This window comes from Nicotiana tabacum, chromosome 9 (genome assembly GCF_000715075.1).
Source record: "Nicotiana tabacum cultivar K326 chromosome 9, ASM71507v2, whole genome shotgun sequence".
In the NCBI taxonomy this organism is placed as follows: Eukaryota; Viridiplantae; Streptophyta; class Magnoliopsida; order Solanales; family Solanaceae; genus Nicotiana; species Nicotiana tabacum.
The window spans coordinates 81,434,088-81,451,360 of record NC_134088.1 but is presented as its reverse complement, the minus strand read 5'-3'; positions in this window follow the sequence as shown (position 1 = coordinate 81,451,360).

Here is a 17,273-nt window from a genome sequence, read left to right as displayed (position 1 = left end):
CGACAAGACTGTCAAGAAACTATATATAAGGTACGAGCTACCATGCTGCCATGAAAGACTATACAACAAAAATCAGCCGACAAGGCATTCTAAACCATACATGAGTCGACACCTGTCTATGAGCCTCTAAAGGAACATAAGTGCTACAACATTGCCGGAACAGGGCCCCGACATACCCATAATGTCTATAACAAAAATGCATACCAAGACCACGGCAAATCCGGAGAAGGGATCTCGCCAATAACCGCTGAACTGGATAGCCTACTGTGGTGGGGGAGCTATGTCTACCTGTCTATCAGGACCTGCAGCACGACATGCAGCGTCCACAAATAAAAAGGATGTCAGTACGAATAAAGTACTGAGTATGTGAGGCAGGAAAGCATAAGTGAGAACAGTAATGTAAACAGGGATAGAGAATATACAACCTGTGACATCTGGGTACCTCTGAGGGCTACTGACATGAAATACATGATACATACATATATATACATAAACTTATAAAAAATACGCCTTTGTGGGCATCACCATCATCACATCGTACCCGACCGTAATAGGCTCGGTAAAACGTACCCGGCCATTATAGGGCTTGGTAGAATCGTACCCGGCCACGTGGAGCTCGGTAAAACCCAACTGATCAGTGGTTGCACAATAGGTGCCATACCCGGCCGACTATAGCGCGGCTCGGTAGAGTAAAATAGATACATATATATGATGCATGCTGGACTCATTGGAATCACATTTTGAACCTTTCGGAGTGACGTAAGGTCGGTATCCTTCGTACACGTTATTAGGATTAACTCTTCATCAAGAATCTTATAAGAATCAGGAACTACCAACAACATTGATAATATAAGAATAAGAGAAGTAACATCAATATCAATCGTTTCATAAGAAGGGAAGCAATGTAAGTACTGCTAGCTTCTAATAGTAGAGTATCTTTGGGAGCTCGTTCATTAAATTATGTACAATCGGAGTCATGCAAAAGAATGAAGGGGATAGCCTCACATACCTTGTATATACTGCCCAACCTCAAGCTATGCAAATGTCACGACTCCTTAGTCTACAATAAGACAAATGACACTATCATTATCGTTTAGGCGTCGTAACTATTATGTATCGACCGCAACCTATTTTACGATGAAACGGACAGCACCTCCCCTATTTATATGACTTCCCACAAGTCAATACAATCACCAAACAGCCCAAACAACATCATTAATAATCATATTGAGCCTCCAAAACAGTCCACCAACCAACAACATTACTACCAAGCCTTTCGATATATATTTCACAAGTTCTAGCTTCAACGATTTAGCTGCAACTTGGATAATCTTAAATATATATAGAGTAAGAGGTTCCTTACCTTTAAACAGAAAGAACAACTCCAATTTGACCTTAATTTTTCACGAAATATCCCTTCAATTCTGCCACAAGAACAAGGAAGCGAAACTAGCAATTAATTCGGGTTTTTCGGCACTAGAATTACTTTAGAAGACTTGAAATCACCTAGGGTTGATATTAAAAACTTGAAGGTGTATTTACAGAACATAAAACACTTAAAACAACCTCCCACACGAGCTGGAACAACACAAAAATCAGCAACAACAAGAAGAACAAGAAACTTACTAGCGCCACGGGATTCCTGACATTTGATTTGTGTTGTTTGCCCTTTGTTTGGGTCTTGGATCATGAGAGAACCTTGAGAGACTGTTTTTAGGGTTATAAGGTCTGAATATACTGAAACATAATGACTTAAAACGGGGTTGAGGTATCTTATATATGTCCATATGTCTTAAACCGCCTTTGTGGGCCCCATAGAGAGCAGCTTGGCGCACTCTCGTGAAAACGCGAATATCTCTCTATTCCGAGATCGTATCGACAAACGGTTTAATGCGTTGGAAACTAGACTCATAGATATTCAATTTGATAGGTAGATCACCCCATAATTCCAAGCACATTGGGAGAAAAATGCAGTAACATTTGACCTAAAGTTTAAGTAAAATTATAAACCTAAGTTGCGACAACTTTTATCGACTTTTGTTTCATAACTCGCTTGACTTCAAGACTTATGATGCGGATATTATATGATTCAAATACATTAAAACAAGACCTCTTGGGACAGTTAATCACCTCTAGTGTTACCCGAAAATACGGGTTACAACATCCTTGATTCGTTTAACTTCTAATACTTGTTAACCACTCTTATACACCCTTGTATCGTTTAAGACCAATAGGATTAACTTCTTATCATCTCAAAGATAATCTCTTCTTGGATTTACGTCGACTAACTTACGGCGTGATCTATGGTATGCGAATTTGGGTTGTAACAATTAAGCCTTAGGAATTACCCACGATTGCAAAGGATTCAATTTAGGTCATTATTGAAAAAGTTAACAAAAGTCAACTCCCGGGCCCGCTTGGTCCAATCCCGAAATTCGGAACAAAACTCGATTACACATACACCCCCGAGCCCGGTTATGTAATTGTTTTTGAATCTGACCTCAATTTGAGGTCTAAATCCCCATTTTTTAAAAATCCCTAATTCTACCCAAACCCATAATTTCCACCATGTAAACACAAGATTTTTGGTTGAAATCTTTGAAATGTAGTGAAAGATTGAAAGAAACTAGTTTAGAATTACTTACCAATGATTTGGGGAAGAAAGATTCTTTAAAAAATTTCCTCTAGGGTTTCTTGTTTTGAAACTTTAAGAGAATGAACCAAAATCCTGTCTAAGTCCCATTTTGATCAGTTGCAGATGTCGCATTTGCGACCTGGGGTTCGCAAATGCGAACCGCGCAAATGCAAAGAAACCATCGCAAATGCGAAGTCCTTCCCATATCTGCTTTCATCGCAAATGCAATGACTTGTTCACAATTACGAACATTGATCTTCCGCATTTGCGACCAAATTGATCGCAAATGCAACCAAGCCTGCCCTAGCCCCACTTCCCAAATGTGAAGTATTGTTCGCAAATGCGAACTCTGGCCTCCCTACAATTGCGACCTCTTGATCACAAATGCGAACTTATGCTGACCCAGGTACTCTTCACAAATGCAAGCATGGCAGGATTTGGCGAGATTAGAGACCAATGCTAGAAATTGCAGAACACCAGTTGAATTTTAAGTCTAAACCACTCTGTAGCCAATCTGAAACTCACCTGAGCCCTCGGAGCTCTAAAACAAATATGCACACAAGTCTAAAAATATCATACGAACTTGCTCGCGTGATCAAATTGCCAAAATAACACCCTAAAACTATAAATTTAGCATCAAATCAAAGGAAATTTTCAAGAAAACTCATGAACTTCTAATTTTACAACTGGACGTCTGAATCACGTCAAACCAACTCCGTTTCTCACCAAATTTGACAGATAAGTCATAAATGTAGTATTGGACCTATACCGGTTCCGAAACCAAAATACGAACCCAATATCAATAAAGTCAAACATTGGTCAAACTTTCAAAGTCATTAAGCTTTCAAACTTTCAAATTTTAACAAAGTCCGATAACTCGGGCTAGGGACTTCCGAATTCGATTCCAGGCATACGCCCAAGTCCCAAATCACGATACAGACCCATCGAGACTATCAAAACATGAATCCTAGTCCGTTTGCTCAAAACATTGACCGAAGTCAACTCAAATGGATTCTTAAGAACAAATTTCTTACTTTCTCAATTTTTAAAATAAAAGCTTTCCAAAAAAACATCCAGACTACGCACGTTAATTGAGGAAGGCTAAAATTGGGTATTTAAGGCTTGAAAGCGAAGAATTAGGTTCTAAAATATAAGATGACCTATCGGATCATCACAAGAAGTATCTATGTGGCATACTTAGACAAGACTTGTGATCACTGTGTATCAAGCAACGACATCTGGCCTGGCAGGAATAGCATAGAATCGAGCTTGTCTACCACATGATCGGCCTCCCTCTCTAGGGTGACCCTTAGCTGCCTGACCCCCACCCTGAGCTGGCTTGGCGGGTGGTGAAGTAACTGGTACTGAAGTCGTGGCCTGATTTCTCTACTAAACTGGACTTCCCGTAAGGCGAGGACAAAACTTCTTCACATGACCCAACTCCCCACACTCAAAACATCCCCTCTCGAAAAATGGTGTAAAGTACTGAGGCGGACACTAAGAACTAGAAAAACCTAGTGCAGATGAACCCTGGACTAAAGGTGCACGAGATGAACTCTGAGCTAGGAATGTACTGAGAGATGACTGACCCGGTCGAGCATTGTATGATCCATGGCTAGCTGATACGCCATGATGAACTGGACAAGCCATCTGAGTGGGTCTATAAGAACGACCCCTGTTGTGGTGGAACTGGCCCCCAAAAGGAACACCGTTGACACCACTCAAACCACGAGGCCTCTTGGCCTCCCTCTCCTCACGTTCTTAACTAAGAACCATCTCTAGCCATCAAAAAATATCAACCACCTCGTCAAATGTAGCATCTGATACACTCTCCCGAGTCATAACAAAATGCAACTGATAGGTGAGACCATCAACGAACCTACTAATACTCTTCCTCTCAGTGGGAACCAACCAAAATGCGTGATGAGCCAACTCTGAAAATTTCATCTCATACTGGGTACAACCATGCTGTCCTGATGTAGCTGCTCGAACTGTCTACACAGCTCCTCCCAGCAGGTCTGTGGCACAAACTTTTCCAAGAAGAGACCAGAGAACTCATGCAATGAAAGTGGTGTTGCACCGACTAGTTGGCACATCTCATAGGCCTCCAACCATCGGAAGGTTGCCCTAGTAAACTAAAAATTAGTAAATGATACCCCACTGGTCTCCAGAATACATGTCGTACGAAGAATTCACTAGCACCTATCCAAGAAGTCATGGGCATCCTCTGACTCAGCCCCACTAAATGATGAAGGTTGGAGTCTCCCATATCTCTTTAGTCTCTTCTGCTCATCATCAGTTATAACAGGACCCACCTGGGCCTGAGAAACTACAACCGGCTAGGCTGGTTGTACCTTTGGTGTTTGAAGTCCCTGCATCACCTGCTCTGGTGTAAGAGCGGCGGGAGTCTGAATACCTCTCATGGCCTGAGAAGTGGCTGGTGCGGTCTGAACATAAATCGCCTGAGCAAGGCTAGTGCAAACAGTCAATATCTGGGCCATAGCCTCCTGAAGGCCTAGAATTATAATGGGCACAGCCGGTGCTTGATCTAGCCCCACTGACTCAAACATATCTGGAACCCGCTCCTGAGTTGGAGCAACTAGTGGATCTGCAAGTGATGCTCTAGCTGTTGTACAAGTTGCACCTCTACCCCTACCATGACCCCAGCCTGTCGGGGCCCTAGCTGGCGGTACTGGTGGTTGTCTGTCAGGTCCGATAGCACGTGTCCTCACCATCTGTGAGAGATTGGAATACGAGAAAATTTAGGTCCTGAAATCAACAAATTCACACGACAAGAATACAAGAATATGAAGTTTTCCTAAGGGTTCGGCAGCCTCTCGAAGATAAGTACAGACATCTATATACCGATCCGGATGACTCTACTAAACCTGCTCATGACTCATGAGACCTATGTAACTTAGGCTCTGATACCAACTTGTCACGACCAAAACCTCAACTTGTCGTGATGGCATGTATCATGATACTAATCAAGCCACCTACTCAGATATTTCCGACACTTTAAAATTTTAAAATATATTAAAACGGGGTTTAAATAATTAAGAAATATCATAATCCGAATAAAATTGCCACACTCGATACCTAAGTTTCCCAAAATTAGGGTGTCCCTAAGTACATAAGCATCTATACAACACCCGTCTGAAACATTGTCTAGGAAAATCAAAACTTCAAGAAATGTTAGATTTCGGCTTCATTTTCAAAAGATAAATCAAAACTTCAAGAATTGTCGCCCTTAAGGAGTTTTCAGTAAACAACCCTTTCTTTGAAAACACCCCAAATCTAAGGTAATTTTAGACACACTTTCTTACAAAACATCCTTTAGAATTGCACATATAACCATCCCCCAAATCAAGGTATTTTCATAACGCAATCTTTCATATAAACTTGTAAAATTTAGACCACTTATGTGCCAATTTCAAGACTATTTTAATATCTCGTATGAACCTCTTCATAAACTCATATCTCTTTAGGAACTCACATTCTTTCTGTCAATATAAGACTTAGGTGTATAGTAAACAGCATTCCTTATCACTAGTCAAAGCTTTTTATAATTAATTGAACCCAAACTTAGTCTAAATCCTATGGAGCTACCTCAGGTAGATTTTAAGAGGTGCCTAACACCTTCCCCTTAGAAGAACAAGAACCCTTAGCCATATTCTCATCGGTTAGCAGACTAATAAAGAACATGACTTAGTAATTAAATAGGTACCCTAGTATACCTTTAAATATTAGTTGGCGACTCTCTTTCATCAACGACAAAGAAACCACCAGTTGAATTTTGTCTTGACTAGTGCAAAATAGGGTACAAAAGCATGGCGACTCTGCTGGGGATACACACTTAGGTTCTGACCTTACAAGTTTTAGAGTAATTTGGCTTCTAGATTTATTGGTACTTTGCTTTGACTATAATCGAAATTGCAATTACATGCTTACATGACTTATTTACTCTTCACAATTATCTGCTATCTATGATCACCCTGCTTATTGCTGATACACCCTTGTTTGTTATTGTTTTATATGCACTATTCTAATTGAGTCTTAGTCGTACAGTACCACACACAATGGCATGCGAGGGTTGTCCTTTACACCCCTCCGAACCTTTTTTTCAAAACTCTTTAGTTTTAGAGAATGGCTTTGTCAGGTCAACTGACATAATTTCTGTGGACCCAATGGCATAATTTATGTGAAAAGACAAACAAACATGACAAGACACTTACAGATCCCAAGCAAATACTTACCCAAATAGTTTTTCTTGTACCCACCTCAGAAAATGGAAATCAACCAGAAAATCCCTGAAATTAGCATGGTAATGGGAGCACCACATAAGCTGAAACAGTGGTGGAAGAATATTTGTCGGGAACATAGAGACGAAGTTCAGACATACTTAAGAGCATTAACAGCATTGATGAACATCTGAGCAGATAGAGTACTCACTCACTTGTTGATAGAATTTTGGGATCCAGCTAAAGTGGTATTCAAATTTGCCGACTGTGAGCTGGTACCGACATTGGAGGACGTCACAGGTTTTACGGAGCTACCATTCAATGGAACAAAAACAATACTGCCAGTTATTATGCCCGGTTATTAGTTCTTGGATGCTCTAGGTCTTACCAATAACAGAAGCCTCAGGAGTATCGAGGACGGATGGGTGAGCCTCGACCAGATGTTTGACAGGTTTGGGCACCGTGAAAGCTACGAGTGGTATTCAGGGGAGTTCTAATATGACCAGGCGACGTGGGAGAGTCTCAGGCCTATCACTTTCACAATGGAACTATTTGGATTATTGGTCTTCCCATAGGAAATGGGTCATATCTACATCAACATGTTACTAGTGGTCCTAGCAACCTTCTGTGGCAATCTTCAAGCTACTTTAGTGTCGATGGTGTTGGCCGAGATTTTGAGACCTTTATCCGCATGTGCACGAGGATATGATTTCTTCAAAGGAAGCAAATTGTTGCTGCAAATTTGGGCTACTGAACACGTTTTCCAACATGAGGCTACTATCGACTACTTTTTGGGTATCAGCAATATGATCTACAGCCACAATGAAAGAATGAGGCATGGTATATCCCCACATTGGCAAGAAGAATGAAGGGAAACACTGACCAATCTGACACGAGAATGGATCAACTGGAAACTCTCTTGGTTAGGTGGAAGAGCAATCTTGAGGACTCCCCAAACTTACTTCATTGAGTTGATCGGATTAAAAGGCATTCAACAATACTCACCTTTGCGGGTCCTTAAACAATTTGGAATGATCCAAGATATGCCTCTATGGACAAAGACGATGCTATACGAGGATGAATACAATGGCCAGATCCCAATTCCCAAGATAAGAAAACTACAAGAAAAGTGGAATGACATGGTAACAATGCCTATGGGTCAAAATTTATGGTGCACCCCCGAGTACTACGCCTGGATTAATGAAGAAGAAGAACTGGACCGCCCGAGCAGAGAGGGTATAGCTTGGTTATAGGATACGGTGGTTGCTTTACAGATTTACCATGAGATCCTGCCACACTATCTTATGACCACATCAATGCATTTTCAGGTGGTCCCATGGTCCATTGACCATATGTTGCCATCTGCTGAAGAGGATTATTGGGTAATAGAATGCATCCAGATAGAGTCAAGCACATAACCATAAGAAGATCCGAAGGAAGAGTCTGAATTCAATGATGATGAGGAAGAGTTTGAGGAAGGCCCGGAGGAGGAGCCTAAAGAAGATAAGGGCACAGGAAGTGACTCGGGGAATGGTTATTAGAATTAGTTGATCTCCCCTCCTTTCTCTACTTTAAACCTTTATCCCCAGTTATCTCTTTTACTTTCCAAAAGGGTAAATTATCTAATCCCATGCAACTCTATGATGTAATCCTTGTTCCCGCTTGTATTAGTCCAAATTATCAATGAAAACAAATTGCTTCAGATCTAAATGTGTCAAGTCTAAATGTCTATCAAAACTACGCGAATTAGGTCTACCTTCGGCAATGAGTGGTCCATGCAAATGTTAGGAACACGCTAGTTTGTAATGAACGAATTGTCTTCTCTAAGTGATTTTCTGCCTATATAAAAATGAAGAAACTGACTCTTACTCTTTTTCCTTTCTTTATTCTTATTTTTTCTTTTGCTTTATTATTACCCCCCGAAAAGAAAAGAAAGTTGGTTTGCGTCGACTAAACATAGCGGAGCCACCATATAATCTAAGGTCTAAGGGAAACATGTCAGCTGAAAAAGACCCAACTGAACATGCTCTAGGTGTAGTCGACAGCCGGGGCGATCAGGGGAAAAGGACAGTACTAGGAATAATGAGCATGTGGCAAGGATGGCCCAAGAAATAGAATTCTTAAGGGAGGAGGTACAACATATCAGAGAATTGGCACACCTAGTCGTGACAACACTTCCTCAACCACCTAGATTCCCTTCTTTGGATTCACTTACAGATCATTTTCCTTCAACATCGCGCCAAAACAACAAAACTCCAACCTTAAACCCCCACCACTCAAGACATACCTCTAGTAACACCCACTAACCCACCAAATCACCCTATTCACACTCCTACGTACCACAATATTCTCAAACATCACAAAACCCGCCTATTACCACTAATGCAACTACCCCTCTATGTGATGGAGTCACTTTCACCACCAACCAACACATACCTGTGGCACATGTCGCTACCCGCGAGCGGTACATTCCCCCTGTATATGTCATTACTGAACCTACCTTTATAGCACCCGACACGGTCAGGGTGTCATATGATATCGATCAGTATGCGGAGATGGAGGGAGAGGCCAGGCGTAAGGAAGAGGAGTCGGTATCTGAGCAGTTACAAATGTTGAGAAAGCAAATAAAGAGTCTCCAAGTTGCCCGAGGAAGTGAAAGCATGTACTATGAGGACCTTTGTATTCACCCAGGTATGGATATGCTAGTAGGGAACAAACCCCCAAAGTTTGACACCTTCGATGGGATGGGGGCCCTCACGCACATCTGAGAGCTTATTGTGACAAGTTGGTCGGAGTGGGGAGGAATGAAAAACTAAGGATGAAATTGTTTATAAGGAGTCTGATGTGAGATTGGAGAACTTGGCAAGATATGGCAGAGGATTTCATGAACTATTTTTGATTTAATACAGAGATTACTCCTGACCGATCCGCGCTGGTGAACCTGCAAAAAAAACCATCTGAGTCATTTCAAGAATATGCACGACGGTGGAGGTCCCGACTGATTTGCGCTGGTGAACCTGCAGAAAAAAACCATCTGAGTCGGTTCAATAATATGCACAACGGTGGAGGACAGAGGTTGCCAGGGTGCAACCGTCGCTGGACGACAGTGAACTAATACTTCATCCGATCCCAAAAGGGAATATAATTTGAAAAGATGATGGGAATGATGTGTCAAAAGTTCCCTGAGCTAGTTAAGATGGGAGATTTCTTAGAAGAAGGCATAAAATCTGGTAAGGTGCAATCTATGGTAGCACTGCAAGTAGCCAACAAGATCATCCAGTCAGGATCTATCGGTAGCGGAAAGAAAAAGAAAGAGGAGCTCTCAACAGTCGTCCCCTACTATCAAACTAGACAATCTCGTGGAAGCACCTCGTACTCCCCAAACAACCACTCACCACCACCTACTTATACTCTAGTCTATAATACCCATCCATACTACCACCCTCAATCACAATACAACCCTCCTCGAGCCAACAACAACAAAAACCCACAACGGCCTTATGCTCTTGTCTAAACCATTACTCACCAAAACTGACATGTGTATGCACCATGTCCTCGTCCCAACTTTGAAGAAGGAGGTCTCAGAACTTATACCCTGATTGTTGAGCCTCTGGCCCAATTATTTGAAAGGTTGAGAAGAGCTGGATTGATACACCCAATCTAGGGAAGGGTTCCCTAACATCCCTCCAAATATTTTGATGCCACTAAGAGATGTGTGTCTCATTCCAATGTACCAGGGCACGATACTGAAGGTTGTTTCAAGTTGAAAAATGAAATTGAAACCTTGATCAAGAGAGGAGATATCCAGTTCACTCTAGTACCACCTAATGTGAACCGCAATCCATTGCCAAATCATTGAAACCAGGGAGCCAACATGATCACATTAGATGAGGAATATGACCTGAAGGGAACTATTGTCACTATAGGGAATGCAGAAGCCGCAATGATCCCTCCTCAAAATGCTCCCATAATTATAGTCCAACTAAGGCCTAAAGTGACAGCTCAAACATATCTGCAGCAACCTGCCAATTCTACTCAGGGTGAAGAAGATCGGGAATACAAACCCATCCCATGGACCTATCAGCAAAAGTGAAAAGCCAAAATGATAGACTCTGCCGCAGCCCATGGTATGACTAGGTTTGAGAGATGCTAAGCACCTGAATAGGTCAATCGAGGAAATCCGATGAGAGAACAAATTTCAAGGAGGACCAAAATGGACCCAGAAGTTGCTGAGTTTTGGAAGAGAATGTCAAGGAAAGAGTATTTCGTGGAAGAACAGTTAAAGAAAACTCTAGCACAGATATCCAGCATGGATCTATTTATGAGCTCTGACAGCCATAAGGACGCTTTGTTTAAAGTACTAAGCGGGGTAAGTTTTACCAAGTAACACCACCAGCGAGGCATTGGCCGCGACAATTGGGAAAATGGTACGAGCAAACATGATCATTTTCCAAAGAGACAATGTTCCTATCAAAGGCGCAAGTCACAACAAGGCTCTTCATATCACTGTCAAATGTGGGGACAAAGTGCTATATCGAGTGCTGGTCGATGGAGGATCAGGAGTCAACATTTTCTCGTTCTCCACCCTGTGGGAGTTGTGAATTCATTTGAGGAAGGTCAAGGAAAGCCACGTAAGGGTGAGGGCCTTCGACGGTTTGCAAAAGGATGTTATTGGGGAAATTTATCTAGCCTTGCAAATCGGGTCGGTCAACTTTCCAGTTCTATTTCAAGTGATGGACATCTCCTCTTCTTACAATTTATTGCTAGGCAGGCCCTGGATACATATGGCAGGGGTTGAGCCGTATACCTTGCAACAATGCATAAAATTCAAGTGGGGATACTAGGAGATCGTGGTCCACGGCGAGTGGGGTCACTCCGCCTATTTGGAGTATGTTGTCCCATTCATTAAGGGGATAGAAGGATTCACTTTCCTCGCTATAGAAATCATGTAGACTACTGAGAAGGAGGAGACTGAACAGAATCTAGGAATGCAATCGCTGTACAGATCCAAGATGGCCATGAGGGAGATGATGAAATATGGATTTTGTCCAGGAACAAGGTTGGGAGCCAAGTCAGATGGGATGGGGAAAAAGGTTTTTGTGCCAGTGCATGTTGCAAATTCGCCACAAAGATCAACACCTGAAGATGATATCATCGACAGGATGGGGAAGTTGTTCGTGAATATGATTGAACAATGATGTGAAGGAACTGACATCAAGACACCGACTATCACGGATGCCGAACCAGGGGAAAAGTTGCAAAATTGGATAGCCAGTCCATCTTTGGTTTGCTGGGAGTCTTGGTAGTACGGAACTATAAAAGTTTTCTTTTGAAATAGCACGGTCAATTGAGGCATGTACCGTGTTTGTATCTTTTTGGTCATTTACCTTTTATGAACGCTTAAGAAGTTACCCTTTTGATGAAATAAAGGAATCATTTTCCTAAATATCGCAACTCTATTTTATTGCTTTATTTATACCTAGCTTTTCTTTTCTGTAATCAAACAGATAAAAAATTATGTTCCGCGATTATGACATATAACGAAACCGCTAAGAGAAACGATCTGGATTACGAGGAATATGATGAGTATGATTCTAGACAATCTCCCGCAGGAGATCGAACAGCGGAGAGTTAGAGGAAGCCAAACCTCAAAAAAACAGAAGTAGTCAATCTTTGAAGCAAATAACACGTGAAAGAAACTAGAATCAGCATTCACATACAAGCCGAGCAGAAGGAAAAATGATTGAGCTCCTTCGACAGTATGTCGACGTGTTCGCGTGTTCCTATGATGACATGCCAGGATTAACCACCGACATTGTCTCGCATCGACTACCCACTGACCCTACCAGACCACCAGTCAAGCAAAAACCTAGAAAGTTCAAACCTGATTTAAGCCTGAGGATAAAGAAAGAGGTGACCAAGCATATATAAGAAAATGTAATAAGGGTCACCAATTATCCAAGCTAGTTGGCAAACATCATCCTAGTGCCCAAAAATTATGGAAACATCAGAATATGTGTGGATTACTGGGATCATAAAAATGCTAGTCCAAAGGATGATTTCCCCTTGCCAAATATCCACATTCTAATCGACAACTGTGGGAAGCATAAACTACAGTCATTTGTGGATTGCTTTGCTGGGTATCATCAGATCTTAATGCACGAGGAAGATGCATAGAAGATAACTTTCACCACTCCTTGGGGAGTCTACTGTTATAAGGTTATGCCGTTCGGTCTCAAGAACACAGGCGCCACCTACATGAGGGCCATGATGACCCATTTTCACTACATGATTCATAAGGAGATTGAAGTGTATGTGGACGGTGTTATCATAAAATCTCGAAAGAGTGCAGAGCACTTGGACGACTTAAGGAAACGTTTTGAATGCCTGCGAAGATACAATACGGAGCTAAATCCAACAAAGTACGCGTTCAGAGTCCCTGCTGGAAAACTATTGGGATTTATTGTGAGCAGGAAAAGGATAGAATTGGATTCATCAAAAATCAAGGCCATCTAGGAATTACCACCACCAAAGAACAAGAATGATGTCATGAGTTTCTTGGGAAGATTGAATTATATCAATCGCTTCATAGACCAGTCCACAGTAATCGGTGAACCCATTTTTAAGTTGCAAAAGAAGGATGCTGCCAAGAAACGGACGGAGGAGTGCTAGAAGCCTTAGCCATAATCAAAGAGTATCTTTCAAACCCGCCAATATTGATTCCCCCTGAACTAGTGAAACCATTGTTGCTCTATTTTCAGTCTTGGACAATGCCTTCGGCTATGTGTTGGGGCAACACAATGAAACTAGGAGATAGGAGCAGGCCATCTACTACTTAAGAAAGAAGTTCACACCATACGAGGCCAAGTACACTTTAATAGAACGCACTTGTTGTGCTCTGACTTTGTTTGCTCAGAAACTAAGGCATTAAATGCCAGCATACAGCACACATTTGATATCTCAGCTCGACCCGCTCAAGTATGATAAGTTGGTAATTTATAAACTTATCTCTCTTTAATCTAAGAGTTTTGCTATGTTTGATTGATAAAATAGTATTTTTAATGTCGTTTACTTCTACTTTACAGGTTTTATGTGATTTAGAAGTGATCAGGAAGAAACCAAGCAAAAACAAGTCAAAAAGGGGCTCAAAAGCAGAAATCTAGAAATTAGCCTCAGGGGTCGCAAATGCGAGCAGTAAGTTGGTAATTTACTAACTTATCTCGTCTTTAATCTTAGAGTTTTACTATGTTTGATTGATAAAATAGTGTTTTCAATGTTGTTTACTTCTACTTTATAGGTTTTATGTGATTTAGAAATGATCAGGAAGAAACCAAGCAAAAACAAGTCAAAAAGGGGCTCAAAAGCAGAAATCTAGAAATTGGCCTCAGGGGTCGCAAATGCGAATAGTAAGTTGGTAATTTACCAACTTATATCGTCTTTAATCTCAGAATTTTGCTATGTTTTATTGATAAAATAGTGTTTTTAATGTCGTTTACTTCTACTTTACAGGTTTTATGTGATTTAGAAGTGATCAGGAAGAAACCAAGAAAAAATAAGTCAAAAAGGGGCTCAAAAGTAAAAATTTGGAAATTGGCCTCAGGGGTCAACGTTCGGAAATTCGAACATGTGAATCGCAGTTGCAAAGCCAACTGAGTCAAACAATGTTCGCAAACGTGAAATAAGGTCCGCAAATGCAAAGTCAAACCTAACAGTCAACCTTCACAAATGCGAAGTTTTAATCGCAAATGCGATAGTCAACAGGAAAGTCATGGTTCGCAAATGCGAAGATCACGCTTCAGTTTTGGGCTCTTCTGTAATTTCACATCCTTTGGGCCCAAACCTTTTAATACACGACCTAGCTTATTGGAAACAAATCTTTGGCATCTTTGGCAGATTCTTTTCATATCTTTGACATCTCTTGACTAGAGAACACATGTTTTGGAGTTAGGGTTCTTGGACACACACTTGGGTCTTTAAGATTTGAAGCTTTTGGTTGAGAATTTCTTACCTATTTGTATTCATTTCTTCATTTCCTTGGTTTATATTGAATATCTAAGTGTGTAGTATTTTTTTCCAATACTTAAATCTTGTTTATGGGAATATTCATATTTAAAATGTGGATTAAATATCTTGTTGTGCTTATGTATTGAAATATTTTTATTTATTATGAAGTGAGTTATTAATTCTTTAATTATTCTTGTTCTTTAATATTTCGAAAGGGATTAGCTTACCCTAGGACTCGCCCATTCACTTCGAATTAATTTTGAAAAAGATAATTTGGGGTTAGAAAAGATTAATTAACCAGAACTTGAGGCGTTAACCCTCACTTTATAGATTCTACCTAGGGATAGGATTGAACTACTTGTAGACATATTCGGGTGTGATTAATCTCTTAATTGTTGTACGGATAATTCAATTAGGAAGTCTTGTTAGTCTTCGAAAGAAGCTAATATAGAATTATTACCTGAGGCTAATTAACATAAACTCGCTCATATTTGTAAAATCGTGAAATACATTGGATCGTTCCTTGAGTGTAATTCCAATGCATCCATGCTTGTAGCCATTGATCATTTTATTTGATTTCTAGGTTAGTTTACATTTTCACAATTAGTTTTAAATATTTTCTCAAAACCTTTCTAAGTGTTTGGCTTACCATAATAAGTGATAATCTTCTTATACGCCCAATCGCCTACACATTGTTCTCTGTGAGATTCGACCCAACTCATAGTTGGATAAATTATATTGCATGTGACCGTGTCCATATGCTTTTTAGTAGTGAATTTTGACGTCATCAAAATTGGCGCCGTTGTCGGGAGCAATTTGGCGTATTTAGGTTGTTTGAGAAGTAATCGTACGTGCTTTGGTCCAAACTTGTGAATATTTGTGTAATTAATTTCTTATCTTTGTTTGTTTTTCTTGTTTATTTTCTTAATTTTGAAAAATGACATCATGTAATGAAAATTTGTCTGATGGTAGTTGTTCATACTTGGATGGCCCTTGTTCTTATTCTGGAGGACCACACTCATGGAAAAATTATTTAAATTCTATCGAGGGAGGATTGTGCACACAATCTCAAACCCATGAGTGGAGTATATGTGATAAGTGTAGTGGTCAAAATGACCATTGGGATAATTGTGCTTATTTTTCCTTGCCTTCCCCGAACCCCTACTATGATGATTCTACCTTTTGTGATGACAGGTATAGGGATATGGAAGTGGAAGAAATTGAGCATGGTCAAAATGGAGAGTTCAAGCTCATGTTGGAATGCCTACTTGATGGAGGAAGCAAAGAGCAAAATGCCTTGGAGGAGCTTTTGGAAAATGCTCCAAAATGAGTTGGGTCTTGAAAGGTTGAACACACAAATGGGAGAAATTCTTGAAGCTTTAGAGGTCCAAAAAGCCTCGGAAGTGAATGATAGCCAAGAACCTTCCTTAGAGGTTGAAGCCGAAAATCCTTCTTCAGCACTTGATCAAAACCAAGAAGAACTCTCAAATGCTCAAAATGAGAGGATGATGCTCATGTTGGAGGCCATTCTTGAAAATGAGGAGAAGCACAACTTGGCACTCGAGGACTTGAAATAAGTTTTGACTCAAAATGATGAGAATATCTGCACTTTGGTATATCAAATGAAAATATTGGTTAAGGCTCACTATGCCCATGATGGTAGGCTAGAATTACGTATTTTAGTCGCTTATTGCACTCTAATTCACTGCACTTTACTTGTGTTTGAAGTTTAATTGGTAGTTTTTTGCACTTATTATGTGTTTTATGCCTTGCAGGAAGTGATTCCGAGTTAAAAACATAATCTGGAACAAAATCGAACAATGTGGAGCTTTGAAGTCTGAGTAAAAGCCCAAATAATGAAGTCGGGATCGAGAACCAAATATGTATAAGAAAAATAAAAGAAAATAATGCCAAAAGGGTGGAATAAGGCTTCCACATGGAATGGCTTTGCAAATGTGCAGTAGAAGTTATTAAATAATCTTAACTTCATTAACATTATGAGTTTACCAACTACAATGAGGTGTTGGACGTCGTGTCCAGTGAAGTTGTTGGCAATTTTGTTGTCAGGCAATATTGTCCATCTCTCTGAATTTTTCCATTAGTGCTTCGCGCAGGGCGGCACGACAGTGCTATTGTGTTGTTATCTATCAGAACGTACTCTCTGGATTTCCCCATTAATGCCCCGCATAGCGCGTCGCCCCAAGCGGCGCACCTGTGTATGTTTTACCCAGTAAATATCCTATTTCGGTCAGGAAAGGGTGATTTCGTCTGGGGCCGACCCTACTTGGTATAAATATATGGAAAAATATTATTTTCCTATCTTTTGACACATATTCGACCTAAGGAGGCTAAGGAGGAGTTATAAGAACACGAGCAAAAGGATTTCATCATTC